Source organism: Mastigoproctus giganteus, chromosome 1, assembly GCF_048544385.1.
Source record: "Mastigoproctus giganteus isolate SK-2022 chromosome 1, ASM4854438v1, whole genome shotgun sequence".
NCBI classification, from domain to species: Eukaryota; Metazoa; Arthropoda; class Arachnida; order Uropygi; family Thelyphonidae; genus Mastigoproctus; species Mastigoproctus giganteus.
The window spans coordinates 224,431,088-224,449,809 of record NC_143575.1 but is presented as its reverse complement, the minus strand read 5'-3'; positions in this window follow the sequence as shown (position 1 = coordinate 224,449,809).

Below are 18,722 nucleotides of genomic sequence, written 5' to 3'. Positions count from 1 at the left end.
GGAACCCCCCGTGAGACAACGGATTGCGGCTCACAGTCAATCAACTCTGACTGAAACTATCTATCTGTCTCTCTGACTTTCTTTGCTCGTGCGCCGACTACCTAATCCTTTCATTTGAATAAATAGAAAATGCTTAGAATTAAGAGGAATAATGCTATACGCTACGCTGGTGTATATAACATATTCCTGAAATGATTATAAGTATAAGAATAAGCAAAGAAACATGCGCACTGAAAGAATGGGGGAAAGAGAAAGAAACGGAGAGATAAACACCAAAACAGATAGACAATGAGAGAGAGAGAAATTAAGATATATAAACGAATGGTGAAAACAGAAACAAAGAGAAAGAAAGACAAAGGAAATCAGAGAGAGAGAGAGAGAGAGAGAGAGAGAGAGAGAGAGAGAGAGAGAGAGACTGATAAGAAAGATGGAATGTAGAGAGATAGAACACGTGAAATGAAGAGAGAAAGAAGCTGCAAAAGATGAAAGAAACATGAAGGCGGTAACAAAATCAGAAACAAACAGAAAGTTAGAATCAGAAAGAAACAGAAAAGAGAACAAATTGTATAGACAATGCGAGAAACAGAGAGAGGGGGGGACGAGAAAGGAGAGAGCGCGATGAAAAGAAAAAAGAAATTGATAAAGAATAAAAGATTGTAGACCAAACCAAGTGAGAAAGAAAGAAAGAAAAAGGAAATCAGAGAGAGAGAATGATAAGGAAGATGGAATGCAAAGAGAGAGAGAGAAAGAGACAGAAAACGCGAAACAATAAAACAAGAGAGATAAGCAGCAGAAGAGGAAAAGAAAGACGAAGCCAGTAAGGTGAGAAAGATAGAAAAATGAAGTCAGCATCAGAGAGAGAGAGAGAAAGACAAACGGAGAAGGAGAACAACTTGGACAAAGGCAGAATCAGACAAGAAAGAGAGAGGGAAAAAGAAAGGGAGGGGGAAAGAAAAAGGGGGAAGGAAAAAGAAAGAGAGAGAACTCTGAAGAGAAAAAAGAAATCGAAAAAAGAATAAAAGATGAAGAGACAACCAAGAAAGAAAGAAAGAAAAAAGGAAGAAAAAGTTAAAATCAGAGAGAGATGGACAGACAGAGAGAAAGACAGCAACTTGGACAGACAAAGAGAGAGGGGGGAGAAAGAGAGAGAAAGCGATGAAGAGAACAAAGAAACTGAGAAAGTATAAAAGATTAAGACAGAACGAAGTGAGAAAGAAAGAAAAAATAAATTACAGAGAGAGAGCATTAGGAAAATATAACAAAGAAAAAAAATAGAAAAATAACAGAGAGAGAGAGAGAGAGAGAAGCAAGTAAAATAATAGAAAGAGAGGTTGCAGACAACGAAAGCACAGCAGATGATAGCACAAATAAGAAGTGGAAGAGATGAAAAGAGAAAGACAGACAGGCACGAAGGCAGGCAGAAATTGATAAACATCAAAAAGAAGAATAAACAAAGATGGAGAGAGAAAAACGAAGGTAAAATAAGGACAGAAATTAAATTATATGCCAGAGCATGAAAGAGGAACAAACAAGCAGCTGCTGAAGAACTGTAAGATACAAAGTTATCTACGAGTGCTCCACACTGCTAACAACACTTAACATCAAACAGTCTGCAATGCCCTCGAAACGTATCTGTTGTTAAAATTACCGAAACTGCTGCAAAAAGCGTTTCGGACTTTGAACTGAAACAGCGAGCACGAGAGTATGCAAACGAGCGACGAAGTGATCGGTAGGTGGAAGTGAAAAGTGTCGTCGTGAGCTGTTCGTACAAGTGCGGCTCATTCCGGTTGTCTGATAACTGCAGTCGCGTGCACGATGTGTCCGCGGTAAACTCCACTAAACACGAGCTATCACGCCAGCGACGCTCTTACCAAAAGTTAGCGGAGCAGACGGACATTATTTTGGTGGCGGGATCGAACAGCGCATAACAGTCGCTAAAGTAATCTGCCTCCTAAGGGGCCGGGGATGCCGATGATTTGGAAAGGCGTATCGATGCGGCGAACGTCAAGGTCAATATTCCTCCCACCATCTGCGCCCGAGAGATTTTAGGCCGATGGACCAATATTTCTACGCTCAATCACACGCCCCGTCAACTAGGCGCTTCGGAGGGCAGTGGGAGGTCAATGAACCGACAACAGATGGATCTGAGAACGGACGCTGTCCAGCAGATATGGCCCGCTTAATGCCCAGGATTATCGGAAGACTTGTTGGGTCATCTTTCTTCTCGCGTGCAAGCGTGGGCGTCAAGGAAATGACAAGCGTGTCAAAGTGAAAGGAGACTCCGGGCTTCTTTCTTTTTTTCTTTCTTTCTTAAACTTTTGATAAAGACGTTACCACCAAGAATAAAGTTTGTCCTGCTTTGGACACCTCTTTCATCGTCTCAGTTGGGGGCTCTAAGTGCATCCTACAAAATAAAAAGGAAGTCTTTTCAAAAAACTTATTGTGGACTACTTTCTTTTATTAGTGCGTAACGAAAGTGTGTAATGCTAACCGAACCTGAAAATGAAATCGTATGGCTGATTTCACCCGGAGACATCACTCCAGGTACAAAATGTCACCAGCTCTTTCTTTTTTTAAATACCAGTCCGAACCCGATTCTGTGAGTTACGATGTAAACTCTTCTTTCATTAAGCTTGGACGAAATAAAATATTTCAAACATAAACCTACCATTTTAGAATACAAAGTTGGAAATACTTAATCACGTTCTGTCTATTTATCTCTGATTAGGCGTAAGCGTGTCTTTCGCTGTAGGCGGTAATAAAATGCAACATATTCCTCCTAATTAAAATAGGAAGCCCTAGAAACCAGTCCATCACAACTGAGACAGCACACATACGCTCCAGATGAAAAGTATAAGTTTCTTCTCTTATTTTCTGCCATTTTTGTGGCCAGCAGCATTTAAAATGCCTGCTCATAATAATAACACAGTTTGTGTACTCTGTACGCACGAAAGATGTTCTATTTAATGTGAAATCATCCTTAGGAAACGTACACTTGAGATCATATTTTCAACACTTTTCACAATTCGATAGTAAACGACTAAAGAAAATCAAAGCCGTTTAAATTTTTAAAATCGAACAACTAGAACCGAAATTATGAACGATGTAACGTTTTATGCTCACGCCCACTACTTACTCTACCGAATCAACGTTAGTGACTGAGTTAGCGTCATCCAGGAAGTGACGCCATTTCCATCTCCTATCAGTTTTGCTTCGGTCCGAAAATTTAGTAGGTGTCGCCAACGATGTTTTCACATCAACAAACTTTGCTTTAACCACGAGTTTCCTAGGTATTGCACTAAGTTCAAGTAAAAAAATGGTTAATTTGCAATTTAAAAGCATTTTATAATCTTAGTTACACTTCTGTTTAAAGAGGCCCTCTTATTCCGTTGTATTCTTAATTTTAAATGATACATTGCTGCTATTTCCAACTACCGCTAACTTTAATATTACTAGTGATTTGCTGTAATTAATTCAAATGTCCAAACTAACATTTGTAATCGTTAAAGAGGAAAATATCTAAATGTTAAAATTAAATTTAATTTTTCCAGTAAACAACTTTAATTATTATGATAGAATTTACTGCTTTGAAGTGTTAAAACTCCAATAATTCTAATTACCTCAACATAAATGTTAATTACTACAATAAACATAAAGAAAAATTACTAGATAATGATGAGCATTTTCCAATTTCTCTGGTTAATCACGAAATTGTTATCCTGAAACATAAAATAACAATTACAAGGAATTAACTCATAAGTACTCAATCTTTTCAGAGTATCGCTCCATAGTACAAATTAGTATTGATAATTTGCTTATTCCTCCCATTGTTTGTTTTTTTTTTAATGATGAAAGAAGCTCTTAGAGTTCAACAACTCTGGTTTCAACAAGCAACGCTTTTAGAAAGAGTGAGGTTTAGAAAGAACCGACTTGTCATTACCCCCTGTGCTAATGGTAGCGGGAAGTAATAACTTTTCAAAGCTTGCTTACACGTGTTTCCGCCATGTACACCGAGACACCCCTCACATATGACATATAGTTTCATTCATTGTTCCCATTGATCGGCAGTGGCCTGTTCTTTTCAACCCACTCACACTGACAGCTTCTGAAACAAATTGGTTTTAAGCCAACGCGTATGGCCAACTTTCTTGATGCCTGTTGAAATATTAAACACAACACAGCAGTGTTCAAAGCACTTTACGATGAATGAGGGGAACAAACTGTTCACCAATTCCGTGGAAAAAGATATATTGAAGTTGGTGGATTTGTAGGGAGTTTAGTTATGGCGATGTGACTTCCACCTGTAAGCCAGGCATTGGTAATTTGACTCCACTGATTGCTCCTGTCAGTTTGCTTATCCATCTACGAGCTTAATATTCAGTAATAATTTATAACTATAATAAATATTATATTCTCAGATTAATAAGCGTGCAGCTGATGAGATAATTCTCGTTGGCTACTTAAATTTCTCCACGCTTACTTTGTATACTAAGTATAAGAATAATCAGATAATGCTTTTGGTGAAAGATGAATGTGGCGTCATTATTCCTTATATGGTCAAAGCTGATTGATTACAATTTATGGCTGTCACTTCCGGAAAATGTAACTTCCTGAATATTGGTAAGTGCAAATATTTGTTCGGAATAGATTGTGCTGTTTTTAAAAACAGCATATTCATAGATTACGATAGAAGAGTAAAGGAATTTAAGGGAAGTTATTCCACACTTACTTTGTACACAAAGTATATGAATAATTTGGTGAAAGATGAATGTGGCGCGTCATCATTCCTTATATGGTCAAAGCTGATCGCTTACAATTTCTGGCTGTCACTTCCGGAAAATGTAACTTCCGGCATATTTGTAAGCAGGAATATTTGTTTGGAATATCTTGATGTTTTTAAGACAAAATAACCAGATTACGATCGATTAAAGGAATTTAAGTAAAATTACTCAATGCCAATAATCTATCAAGTTCATTAAATCCAGGTTTTGTTTTGTTGTTCGCATGAGCAGAGTTAAACTATTAAGAAATAGAAATCTGGCTAAATCAATATACATACTTTTAAACACAGAATGATAAAATCATAAACGGTTATCATAAAAAAGTAGAATGATTTTGTTGTCCTCCCTTGTGGTTTTATGGCAACAGAATTTAAACTGCCTAAATACAATAGTCTTTATTTTAAGCAGAATAAACTTCTGCCTTTAGTACGAGTTTCCTTGGTATTGCACTACTTTACTTTTAAACAAATGATTAGGGAAATATTATTCTGATATTTATTTAAAAGATGACACATTCCTATATTTTTGAGACTACCCAAAGAGGGAACCTGTAATTTCCAAAAGAGGCTGCTATGACAGACTCTTTCGGAAAAAAAAAATAAAAATTCTCGACTGTCAACTTAATCGTAGAAAGTTTTAATTTTTATTTGTAATAATAAGCATGGATGCACAACATCGATTAAGATAATCCTTTCTTATACAACCGAACTTTTTCTTTCTATTCCAGAACTGCGATATAGGAGAAGGAGGAGGAGAAAAGTTACACGATAGAAACATGAAAATTACCTTATTTTGTGGTACGTACTATATGTGGGTGGAGGGTTGGAAAGCTAAAAGTTTGTTGACTTGGACTTGAAGTCTGTAGGTCAGCAGCTTTCAAATTGTATTCCGCGGACTTCTAGGGTTCCACAAATTCTTGATATATTTCCATGTGAAGGAAGTCGTGTTGTTGTAAACAAGTCACGCTCCGTGGACATCCAGATGATCCTGTTAGATGTGTGTCGATCACAAATCGGGAAACCCATTCCATACGGAGGATGGCTCACTGACCGTTGTTATTTTAACATATGGAATTTGATGGTTTGGATAATCTCGGAATAACAGTATACATGGATTTAATGATAGCAGATGGGCGAAGGACAGACAGTACCCTATGGTGATCACTTTTGATGCGACCAGTGAATACAATATTTTCCGACTTTCTAAAAAAATTATTCAGGCTAAGTTTAGAATGTAAATGTTTTTATTTAATGCATTTTTGTAATATTTAATTAGCGTTCTCTTTGCTAATAAGTGAGTAGATATGTAGAGCAGTTGTTATTCATTTTTATAACTTTTTTTACTACACGATTTTTATATATTCCATGAGCTTTTCGGACGGATGGATGCCGGATAGCTTGTTTTTTTACTTGTATACATGGCTACAGAGTTTAGATAATAAAAACGGTTTTTTTTTTGTTAGTTCATATCAATATAGAATGTTTTTGTTATATTTCACATATAATGATGGTAAGCAGTCCTCTCATCCCCCAAGTAAATTGTCAGCAAGTCGATGGAGGCTAGAGTGAGCGCTAAAAATCTGGTTGAGTGGCATAAAAGAAAAAAAAAAAAAAAAAAAACCCAAACTGACAGCGCATCAGAGAGCAACAGTAGTTTTGTATGATGAAGAAGAAATATAGCAGGAAGACTGATTCTGTGCCACTTTTTGACTTCTCAAACGGATCAGATATATCTGCTTTGTGTTAAGTATAAACAAGAAAAATTAAAGTGAGTGCAGTACGTTTCTTACTTCAAAAAGATCAATCCACTGATTTTGCAAACTTTCCAGAGACTGGGTATAGTTCTGGGAGTAAAACATACTGCGAGTTACAGGTACACATGCCAAAGGTTTATTTTTAGAACGTAGCAAATTGATCTTAGGTATGTTTGTCTGTCGAGTTATTAACCATTTCGAGAATACTGAAGAGGTGCAAAACCTGAATCCACGTAGTGTGCACACTGCCTGTTAAAGTGGCCAGGAGAAAGATTTTTTTGGGCAGATGCTCAGCTCATCCACAAAGTGGAAAAGCATCATTCAACTGCATCAATTATAGTTTAGTATTAATATTAGTAAAGACCAAAAGATGAAAGAAAGCCAATCAGACTTTTGCTGCATCAGAAAAGGCAGTTTGTTCCAACTTGTTCTAGGAAAATTAATGGCATCCACGCTATTGAATATATATATATTTTCTATTTTTAAGTCACGTATTAAAAGTCTCACTGATAAATATAGATTAAAAGAGATATTTCTTTTTTGTCGATTTTTAAATTTGTAAATCTTTTTGTACAATATACCTCAAATAAATGTGAATTGCAAAATATACCAGTGTGCTGCGGTGGAAAAAAATCATGCTTAGATGCTTTTACTGAACTTTGAAAAGGTCTTTATGAGTATGCATAGTTTTCGCAATTATGCTTCCTCTGTGTTTCTCTCCTCATCTTGACATTATCGTAAGCAGTGTGCCTCCAAGCATCTTTTGCAAATTTAGTGCCCTGCTGCTTAAAAGGTTTGCGGGAAGTTGCTATAAAGTACATAAACCGTGTAAAGAAAAATTGAAATTAGTATAAATTCGTTTTATCGCCATTTGCCTCACATTCTCCAAACATGCTACTTAAACAAGGTTCCACGAAAAAATAACTGTTACATGAGTCTAGAAAGTTTGCAAACTCCGATTCAGGAAGATTGTTACAAATAATGGAAGTACGGTGGATTAACTGAATGGGGAAAAATTAATTTGGTGTGTTTGGACTTCAAATAGACGTTTGAATGCTATGTGGGATCTTACTGGAAGTTACTGATGGCGTGTCTAATGTAGTGTCTGTTTAAAGTACAAACAGGTATTTCCTGGTATTGCTTTCTGAAAAAAAAAAAAACCCGAAAGTATCGCGCAAGACAGATTAATTCGGTGTGAAAAAAAAACATCATAAAAGATTCATCTGTCAAATCGAAATCGAACCGGGCCTACTCCAAATGGTGCTGATGAACAGCAATCATAATCATAACCACTGTGCTAGCCCTAAGGTCATCGAAACATTAAAATCGACCGCTCGACTGTAATAAAATAGAAAACATACATTAAGGATTGAAGGTACATAGGACACCTTAGAATAGAATATGGATGCTCTACTCATTTCAAAAGGCATTTCAGCAGGGTTTTTCTGTTCAAATGCCTTTGAGAATTGTAGAGAAACTACTCCAATTTCCAAACTTTTTAAAGGAGTTGATCATCCATACATGAATGACATAAATCAGAAGATCCCTTGTGGACTGAGAGTGGCGGAATTCATATTGGCAATCATTAATCAGAAGGAAGATTGTAATTGACTGCGAAAGTTAATGGATTTCTCCATTATTTAGAAAGCTTTTGAAAGTAGAATTTTTACCTCCTTTGTAGGAACAGGATGGGCGTGGAAAAACCTCTACGCAACAGGAAAAACTCGCAAGTGGGATAAGAGGCGGTTTTGTGTTTCTGTAAAAAGATAAAGCAAAATCAGGAATCAGTATTGGCAACACGATACAGGGAAGTAAGCGGCATCAGCCAAAAAATAAGCAACAACTTCATTTTTACATTCCTTCCAATAATATGTCTAAAGCTTTCTCAAATTTATTCAAATTATCCACCTTCACTAAGTGTAAGTTTATTCCAACAGTTGAGTACTCATTGGCTGAATGCAATTTCCGCACATTATGTGCGATCTCAGAAGGAATAAAGATGCCACCATATTTTTCTTACTCAACCCTTTTGTAGCTTTATACACTCCAATTAGGTCACCAGGCAGAATTTATAGAGACTGTAATTTAGAACTCAGTCTTTCCTTATAAGAATACTCTTTTGTGCCTGCAGCTAATCATGTTGCTGTTCCGCGCACCCTTTCTAACAGATCTATGTCCGTCCTTCCTAAAATGAAGTTTCCAAACCTGCATGCACTATTAAAGATGTAGCCCAACCATTGCCTTATACAACGGGATAATTTCCTCTTTATCCTTACTAGCAAAGTTCTTGTATATCATTGACATAACCCCATGGACTGTTTTAGCATCTTGTCTACACTGCTCAGAGCATTTCACATCGGAGTGTACAATGACCCCTAGACCTTTTTTTCCCTACCCCGTGGCTTTCAGTTTGGTACTACCCAGATGGTATTTTATTCTAGGATTACTGCTTTGTGTAAATGCGGCAGCACCTTGCATTTATCACTGTTAAACCTGAATAGCCAGCCATTTTTTCAGCCCATCTGCTGAGTTTATCTAGATCATCTGGAAGTCGCATTCCCTTATTATTAACAATAACCATTGTGACCGCCTTTGTTTCATCAGAAAACTTAGACATCACACTTGAAATACTAGCATCACATCATTAATGATATGATCTCATCACATTGGATCAGTAATTTGCCACTAATGGCACATTACTACAATCTATACAATAACCATAGATGTGATACGATATCAAAGGTTATCCTGAAATCTAGATAGATGATGTCAAAATTATCCTCTGCATCCAGTTCCTCTGTGACAACATCACCATAGCTAATCAGATTAGTGAGGCGTGATATCCCTTTAACATATCCATGCTGTGGCTGACGTATGGTTCCACTGTCATTAACATGATCTTGCATTACTTCTCTAAATATTGACCCCTTGCAGAGATTAATTTACATGTCTGTATTTACTCACTTTACCCTCTGAACCACCCTTGTGAATAAGAGATACACTGGCACATCCAATGTGCATATGTTTCTGAATGAAAGGATGCTTTCATTATGATAGTAAAAAATTTAAGTATTCGTATCTCTTTAGCAGCTTCTTTTAATATGATTTGGATAGATTTCATCAGCCCCAGGCACTCTGCTCATTTTAAACAGTAATTTCTCTTCAACCTTCTTCCTGTTATAAAATAATTTAACTCCCAATAAGAAAAACAAAAACTTTGCCTTCACAAAGAGTTGATATAGTATTGAACTACTTTGAAAGATATCTTTTGATTAATTTACAATTATGAAATAAAGACAGGTAGCATAAAAGCAAGTAAAACTTGACTCACAATAAAACATGATTCCAAGCTTCGTATCATTAATGCAATAGTCTTAATGCTTAGAGTAGGGGTGGGGGTCTGCCTTCATAACGAGTTGCTTGGCATTGCACTACTTATAATAGAACAGACATCGAGAGGAACCTCACAGGCGGAGCGCAAACACCGCAGGATTAAGGAATTTTCTCTGATGTACATTATAGTGCTGATGGAAATGTTTCAACATTTGATAACAGAAAGCAGATGAAAATAACAACCAGTATTAACCTCGAAGATGCAGTTTGTATGAGGTTTGTAGAAAACCGCTCAACTGTCGCAGATGAATTCACTTCTTACTAGTATAAAGGAGTTCAACTGATAAGAAACAACCTGAAATTCGGAATAAATACAGTTCCTGACTTTCAAGGTTATTATTTTATTTTACTTACGGAAAACCTTAGTTCTGCACCATCTAGAAAGGAGTTTCCTTCTTTCTAAGTAGACCAGAACTCTTTCTCAAAATTGAGAGAAAATGCATCAAACAGAAACAACCATAAGTTAAGATTTCATATTTTTAATAAGAAGAAAGGTCGCCGTAGCCGAGTGGTTAAAGGAGAGGGTACAGTAATGTATGTATTCGACTGACAATGGCTCAAGCTTATATGACTACTAAATATTATAGTAGTCTTGTATTCTTGCTGTCTCGTGATGTGTCAGAAAGTGAGAAACGTGTCCACGATTTAATTCCTGTACTTAAATACATTAAATACTTGTTCAACAACAACCCCTGGCTTGTATCCGTGAAGGGTATTGAGTACGGCATGTGCCTTTTGTATGTAATAAAGAGTTCTTCTGTTGAATAAACCACCAATGGTTTATTCAACAGAATATTGAATAGAATTTCTCTACTTATACATTAAAAATTCCACATTTTAACGTATACCTACTTAAAAATTAAAAGGTCGCTGGGATATTTAAGTAGGATTTATTTCTTTTTAATGTAAAATATGTCAAAGTGAAGAGTAATTTAAGTGAATACATGTCCACGATTTTAATTCCTGTGGGAAAATACTTATTTAAAAATGACTGGAATCTGTATTATTATTATTAATAATAAATAAATCAATATGTCCAAAAAATTCTAAAATGCTACATTTTTAATGTACGTTCACTACACAAAAATTAAAAGTTTACCAGAATATTAAAGTAGGATATCAGGGAGATTCGATGGAATAAAATTTGATACATAATTGCTAGATATACATATATGTCAGTTTAACAGCACTCTTCAATGTTTGGAAAAAAAATTTAAAAAAGTTGGATTATCAGCTAATTTTATAAGTCACCCGAAATTAAATTTCCAGTTTCATTACAAATTTATTAAAAAGATTGTAAACTGATGACAGAATTTTTATAAAAATGCTGTGTACACACGATTTATAAAAATGCTCCACATAATTTCCACATACAATAATTATTAATAGCTTTAAGGCAGAAGTTCAGTCTCTCAGAGCCATTTTTACAGTTCAGCAACGCGCTCATTATCCATACACATTCGTCCAAGAACTGTATCCTTCAAGAGACCAAAAAAAAAAAAAAAAAAGATGGAAGACCAAAAGAGCAAGATCCAAAATGTATGGGACAAGACAGTCCAAGTCAATTTGTAATTAGTGTAGTGTTGCGTTTTTATTCAATCTTTCATGGCTTTTTTCCCCATTGGATTCCCTTTAAACAGCTTTTGTACTTTTGTTTTTTTTAGTTACACTGCTGATCTTCAACGCCGCAGGTAACAGACCTGGGTTCAATCTCATTGGGATGGAAGGTACAGCCGAGCTGAACTGAGTTCAGCAGTCAGCTCTATAAGACACTACATGGGATGGAAGGAACGTCAGTATTAGTATTAGAATACGGAAAATAATTTAGCTTCAACTAGGAAACTTCAAAAATTCTTGACAGAATGAAACTCAGCCTGATTAGTTTTTTGGCGAGTCATACATGAATAATGCGCCTGTTGTTTTCTCCATGTCAGTCCTTCTGTCTGCATGTAATAATTTGACTCCCAGTGGAGCGATTTCCGTGAAACTTTATATTTGGTTCTTTTCGAAAGATTTATCAAGCTGTTCCAATTTTAATTAAAATTGAACAAATAGAAGTCCAGCAGAAATTATTTCTTTCATGCGTATATTTGACTATCCATGTACGTGTTGAGTAGACAATACGGATATGCGCAGAAATAAAATGTCAGTTTAAGCAGTGCGCATATGATTTTGAAGGTTTTTTTTTTTTTTAATCAGTTTAAATGGGAAAGGAAAATGAAGTTTGGATTAAAATTAGGCCATTGTCCCATTTACGTTAATTAAGAAACTGTTTAGTTGCGAATTGCTATCTTAATTTTTCCCTCACTTGACCAAATTAACCAAATTATTTGGGATTCAGCGTAAACTGCTTCTGTATTTTTGGCTCATCGAGTATTCAAGCCAATTTTCATGCATTATTCACGTACAGAATTAAAAAAAAAAAAAATTCATTTCAGCTTCAATATTTTTATATGGTGTCTTATTTCATAACTTTATTTTATTATTTAGAGTAATTAATTGGAAAACAAAATAGAGTTACTAATTATTTTATTTTATGTTTCATATTATTATATATTTTACTTAAATATCCTCTATACTATGTATAAAGCAGAAGCAAGATGCATATGTATTGCTATGCATAATTTTGCTATCCAAGCAATGAAAGACAAATAGAGAGAACGATTTAAACAAAGAAATAAAAACACAAATTGATAATATCTATTCTGGAAATATACGTAGAATTTATTTGAAAATACATAGCAATGCGTAGCAATATAACGCGACTATAGTAATATTATAATTCTTTAATAATAGCATTTTAAGATATAAAATAGCGTAAACTTCTGGCTTCCAACCAGTGAGAGAAGAAATTACAATAAAGATAAATTTTAAATGTAAAATTATGTCCTTATAAACCGTTCCTATTACCTTCTCAGTAGAAATTTAAAGGGACATTAGAGAGCTCAGCCACGTTGTAAAATTTAATTAAAAAAAAAGAAGTTTTCTTTGATTTTTGTTACATTCAGTTGAAGACAGCAAGGAAGCCGATATTATTATAACAAGTAGTCAGGAAAAAAAAAAAAAAAAAAACATCGGTGTCAATGGGTGGCCATCACATTATCATCTGGCTACAGCCGCTGACGTAGATAAGAAGGGTTGAAATAGGCTCACGGATGTAACGATTTCGCTCTCACACATGCATTAACACTAAAAAGTTTTTTTTTTTTTGTTTTTGTGATTTAAAAAAAAAATATGCACGCTAACTTTGAGACGCGGGTCGAAGTACTTAGATGGCGCGATAGGCTATTAATGTGTGGATAAATTACAACGAACTTACCGATATCCTTATCTGCAGCGGTCGCTGTAAAAGACTTCAGTGTCGTATATCAGGAGAGGTAAGGGCGTACTTAACGCATTTACTTCTTGTGGCAATTAGGAAAAGCTAACGTAATTTTGTCAGTGGTCCATGCTGTTAGCGATAACCAGTGTCGTTTAATAAGCGTTAAAAGTGCCATTTGAGAGAAGTCGAGCCATCCCGCTTAAAGCTTACGAGAACATGCCCGTACACGTACCAACGCACCTTCCAGTTTAAGCGGTTGCTAGGATACACGGAAATGTGAATTTCATGGAGTATTTGTCGACAATAACAAAAGGGGCCCCGAGCCTCGCTGAACGCTTTGTTGTTAGACTACCGTAAGATAGCGCACGGAACTACGGATTGTAAAGTTCGCCTGTGTCGACACGATCCGCGCTATACGCGTCAAAGCATTTTGTCTTATCGTGCTTTCGCTTTGTTATGATGTCTACATATATGCTCGTGAACACAACGGCGCTGTCATAGAGCTCATATCATTCATCAGAGTTCAAATGTTGCATGAAGGAGTCACATAGGAAATTCGATCCGTTATTGTCGTTATGCGACGATACACTTTCTGTCCCTTGTTTATTCGATATTAGGGAATACTCTTGCCACTTTGTCGAAGTATGGGCAGAACTTGGTGCCAGTGGTAGCAAGGGACGGTGAAAATGCCAACGAACACATTTCAATAAATTGCGAGAAGAGATTTCATCCTCCAAAGAGATTAGGTTTGCATCTTTAAATTTCAGGAGACTTCTAACGGATGTGTTTCCATAGTAACCAACTGGCCAATCCTATGCTATTGCCATGGCATCATCAGCTGTCTTTGTTGCTATATAAATAAAACTAGATGATATAACCATTTTTCTTATATAATTTTTATAAAAAGTTGCTTAGAATTAAAATTAAGTTTAAAGTTTAAAATTTAGTGCATCGTTTTGATATTAATAGTTATTAATTACACGTTTATTTAGACACCTTTTGCTTGATTAAAAAAGTGAGTGACGTCACTCGACGAATGATTGTATTTGTGACGTCACACGATAGCAACAAATGCTTGTGATTGTGGTTTTAATCCAATATCTGCGATGTTTTCCATCAATATAAATTATATCTGCACTCTCCACTTGTTAAAAATAACGCTTTTTCCCCTTAGAAATGTTTTAGTTCGTAAGAATTAAATAATTTAATCGTAAGAGCCATTAAAATGGTTAGTCGAACTTCTAAATTCGGAACTCTTTGACTGATTTTGACAAAGAGAATCGCTTCCTCTGAAGGAATCTCTCAGGTGGGAAACAAGAGAGTTGGGAACAACCGTGTATAATAACGTCGTTGCCAATTAAACTGTCGCGTTCCTCTCCTCGCAAACACCAATCACGGCAGAACAAACATAGGCTATAGCTAAGTGCCTCGATTCATTAAAATGTAGCGTGCCTATCCACAGAACGGTGGAAGAGCGGATTCCTTAACCAGCAACAGATAAACACGAGGAACTTTCGTAGTCACAGATGCAGATAAAATTCGTGTGATTATCTCAAAACAATTGATTCTAACGGGAAAGGCGAAATAATACTCTAGAATCCAGATATTAATAGCCGATTACAGACTGTGTGTGTGTGTGTGTGTTCATGTAGTAGGTGACCCCTAGGCAATCCCATCTCCTTCAAAGCTATGATGGCGTAAAAAATCTACAGAGTGGACCTGAAAGTATATAAAAGAAAAACTTGGAAGTCTAAGTGTGTTTTCATGTGTTGTGTGCGTCAAGCCAATTTACCACCATGAAGCAGCTAACACCTGGGTAGCTGCTTCCTGGAGCCGGACCTGTATCTATCTCTGTTGAGCGCTTTCAGTGCTCAAAATCCCGCACTCACCGGAAGTAGTGCAATACCAGTGAGTGCCAGCAATCCTGCTCCCCGATTGCCTAAACCTAGGAGCTAGCATAAAAAAAAAAAAAAAAACCTAGTGGTAACTACTCTGGGGACGCAGACCATACAAAAAAAAAAAAAAATCGGGTCCAACATCCAAGAGCCCAAGATGTCACAGTCCATAGTAATCATATGTTACCAATTCTATATGGATCTCCTTAAAACAGTTCTTTTAGAGAAAACAGCTTCAGAAAAATCTTGAAAAGCTTTGAAATTAGTTGAATTGTTGACAAGAACCTGTACATTTTCTTCAGTCGCCTCTGGAACACAACTCACAAGCATTAATCTTTCAAAGCGATATTGAACACATCTAAAAAAGCACATGGGACCACAATTCTTCTTCGCTACATGAACAAAAACGATCAGGCTCTAAACCACGGGAAAGCAATTTAGCTCAAAGTGAGCCATGTCTAGTCAGTAGATAAGTAGTACGAATAGTTGGAGAAAACCATGACATTTATCCTCAACTCACGATAGATGGCTTTCGTAGCCGAGTGGTCAGAAGCGGGAGTGCTGTAGCACAGGCTCTTTGAGTAGACCCCATTCAAGCCCCTGACTGCTAAATACAGTCGATCTGCAACCTGCGCTGGACCAGCGTGGCAGATTATCGTCCATTTCCCTCAACATGAATCGTTGAGGAGGTTTCCATCCTGCAGTGGATTGATTATCAATCCACTGCAGGATGGAAACCTCCTCAACGATTCATGGCTGCAGTTTACTTTACTTTATGCCGGCCAGCAGCCTGCAAGTGCTCGCCGGCACTCTCCCACTGGACTTAGAAATCATACAACGCAGCCTACTGTACTACCTAGACAAAGGTACCCCACAGGCTTTTCTGGGGTTCACTATTGACCTAACCAGCAACAGAAATGTGGAAAAGAAGAGGATACAAACTCACCTACAGCAACTCTCAAAAGGGAGAGATCACAAAGAAATTTCTACCCAATATTGAACAAAACTACCCAACCTCACCCAACTGTTTCTCCCCAGGTCTACAAGTAATGTACCTCTTAACTGGACACGGAGCGATTAATGCCAAACTGTCTCTACTTGGGATTCAGGTTGATCCAACTTGCACTTGCGGGGGGCTGGAGAGCAGGCAGTACCTCATGTATGACTGCAGGCTCTATGAAGACCTACGTGGTGTTTTACTCACCAGAATCCACTACTTACCACAGGGACAAGAACATCACCTCCTAGACACGAAGGAGAAGTATCAAGCCTTCTCGGATTACGCACAGGCACTGTTCGCGAGGAGGAGGAGGAGAAACCAAATGGCCGCAGCCCACAACCCACTACCATTATAACCAAAGAACATCTATTCTTCAGCTCGCTTGGACTGGGACACCAGAAATGACCCACCCCCAAGAATTAGAAAACTCAGGAAACAAACTATACCAAAATAGACTAACATGGACGGGGCCCATGTCCCATGAAAGACAAATGGAGATGACTACCAAACTTAGACACCCCACCAGCTGGGTCTATGTGAACAAGACACACTTCTGAGAACTGGAAGGCTTAGGAAGTAAATCACACTAAGGTAAAAGACTAACATGGACGGGACCCAGGTCCCAAGGATGACAACTCTGACATGACACCAGATTGGACACCACCAACAGGTCATAGTATAGTTTTCCTGCAGACGCTTGTTGGCGATCGCACCGGGCTCCCTTGCCTGGTGCCTTTCCATCCCCCCCTGCGCCGGTGGTGGGACGGCCCCCCCTACTTTCTCTTGGTGAGGCATGGGCCTATCATCCCCATACTTCTGCCTTAACCCCCCAGCCTTCAGTCTCCCACCCACTCTATCCTTATGCTAACGAATGTCCCACACACAAAAACTTATTAGGTCAAAATTTCCGTTCGCCCATTCTTTCGGCCTTTATTATGCAAGCATTGTCCCCCTCAACTAACGATCATCAAACCGAGGATGATCGATATATGTATCGCATATATATGGATCTGTCTGTACGTACGTTCATATAAAAGAGCGCGCGCGTTTTTTTTTTTTTTAGGTTCTAGTCTCTGAAATCTCAAGAAATTAAGCGGCAGGACCGCCAGAGTAAACCTTAGTCTACTGGTGTTTCCTGGTCTGCCTCCACGGGGCGAAAGTGGGGCAACGTTGGGCCTCAGCAGGGGTCCAGCGGCTAAACGACCAGATGAACAACGGTACATGACACTACACATATAAAATGTCAATACACTTTTAAACCTCTGGCATTTCCAGCAAACTGATACACCCACAATGAAAGCAACGCGGAGATGGGGGAACCCCTGGTGCCCTCTGACACTAAATACACCTTACACCTTTACTTTATGACAGAACAGCTTTATGTCGCAAAGTCCACTTGAGGAATAAACTTCCTGGTAATTTCACCCAACTCATTTGAAGTCCAACAGGCTTTCCAGACGTCATTCAGCCTATTCCAAACACGAATTTTTTCCTCTTTAAAATTATGTCTAGGATCTGTAATAATGTCCATAAAATTGGTAGACACCATGCCACGATAGAGAATATACGAATCCAGAGAAATTTAATTTTGTCCTGATTTTAGTCCTTACTGACTGAGTCGAACCACACCCCAGCTGCATACGCAACGATTGGCAAAGAGATTGTCTTGTAATAATGAGACAAAATTTCTTTACTATGGACTAACAGTTTCAAATATCTCACAAACGTTTCTAACATTTTGAGAAGGCAGTATATTCATCCTTTATCCTCAAACCCATTCGAATCACCGCTGTCTGCTATTCATATAATTGTTAAAATTAATTTGTCAGCTGTACGACTTCTATCTATTCTTGATGTCTTTAATAACACCGCGTATAGTATGCGAGAAGGCTCAAAATATTATCTTAGTCTCTCCTTTTAGTGAATAACTAGTGATTGGCGGAGTGGAAATTACTTTTGAAACAAATACGCACGAGAGTGGCTGTGATTATCCTCCGGTGCCGAAGGATAAATAAGAATGTCGAGAGTTTGAATAATATATTCTGCATGCAAGAGATTCCGTTATCATTGAGAAATGTCGGGCCCTAAGGCACTGCCTTTGCTTCGTCTTAAATATTTGATGAGTGAGACAAAGTAATATGACTCTGTCGTAAACACAAAGTTCGGTGATTACCAAGTTTTTCGAAAGGTTCGAGCATAATGGGATGGCGTGCTGTTACCACACGAACAAACAAACAAAGGATAAGAGAAATAAAGGAATCATAACTGATTAGAGTGGGCATGTCACAAGATAGGGCATCATCCCTTCTTTAAGGAGTCGTGCACTTAACGATTTGGAGTAACAGGCGAAAGGGAGCACTGTCAAAAGAAGAGCCTAACAATGGAAGACGTTTTAATATATTTGCATAATGGCAAGCACTTTACTACTAAATATGATTATCAATAAATTTTTATCACAGAGATCTGTTTGTTAGTTTTCGTTTTTATTCTTCTTCCTTTCTTTGTTATTTATCTGCCACATATTGGGATAAAAATACTCTATGAAATTTCACACTCTATACAAACTTCCCTGAGCGTT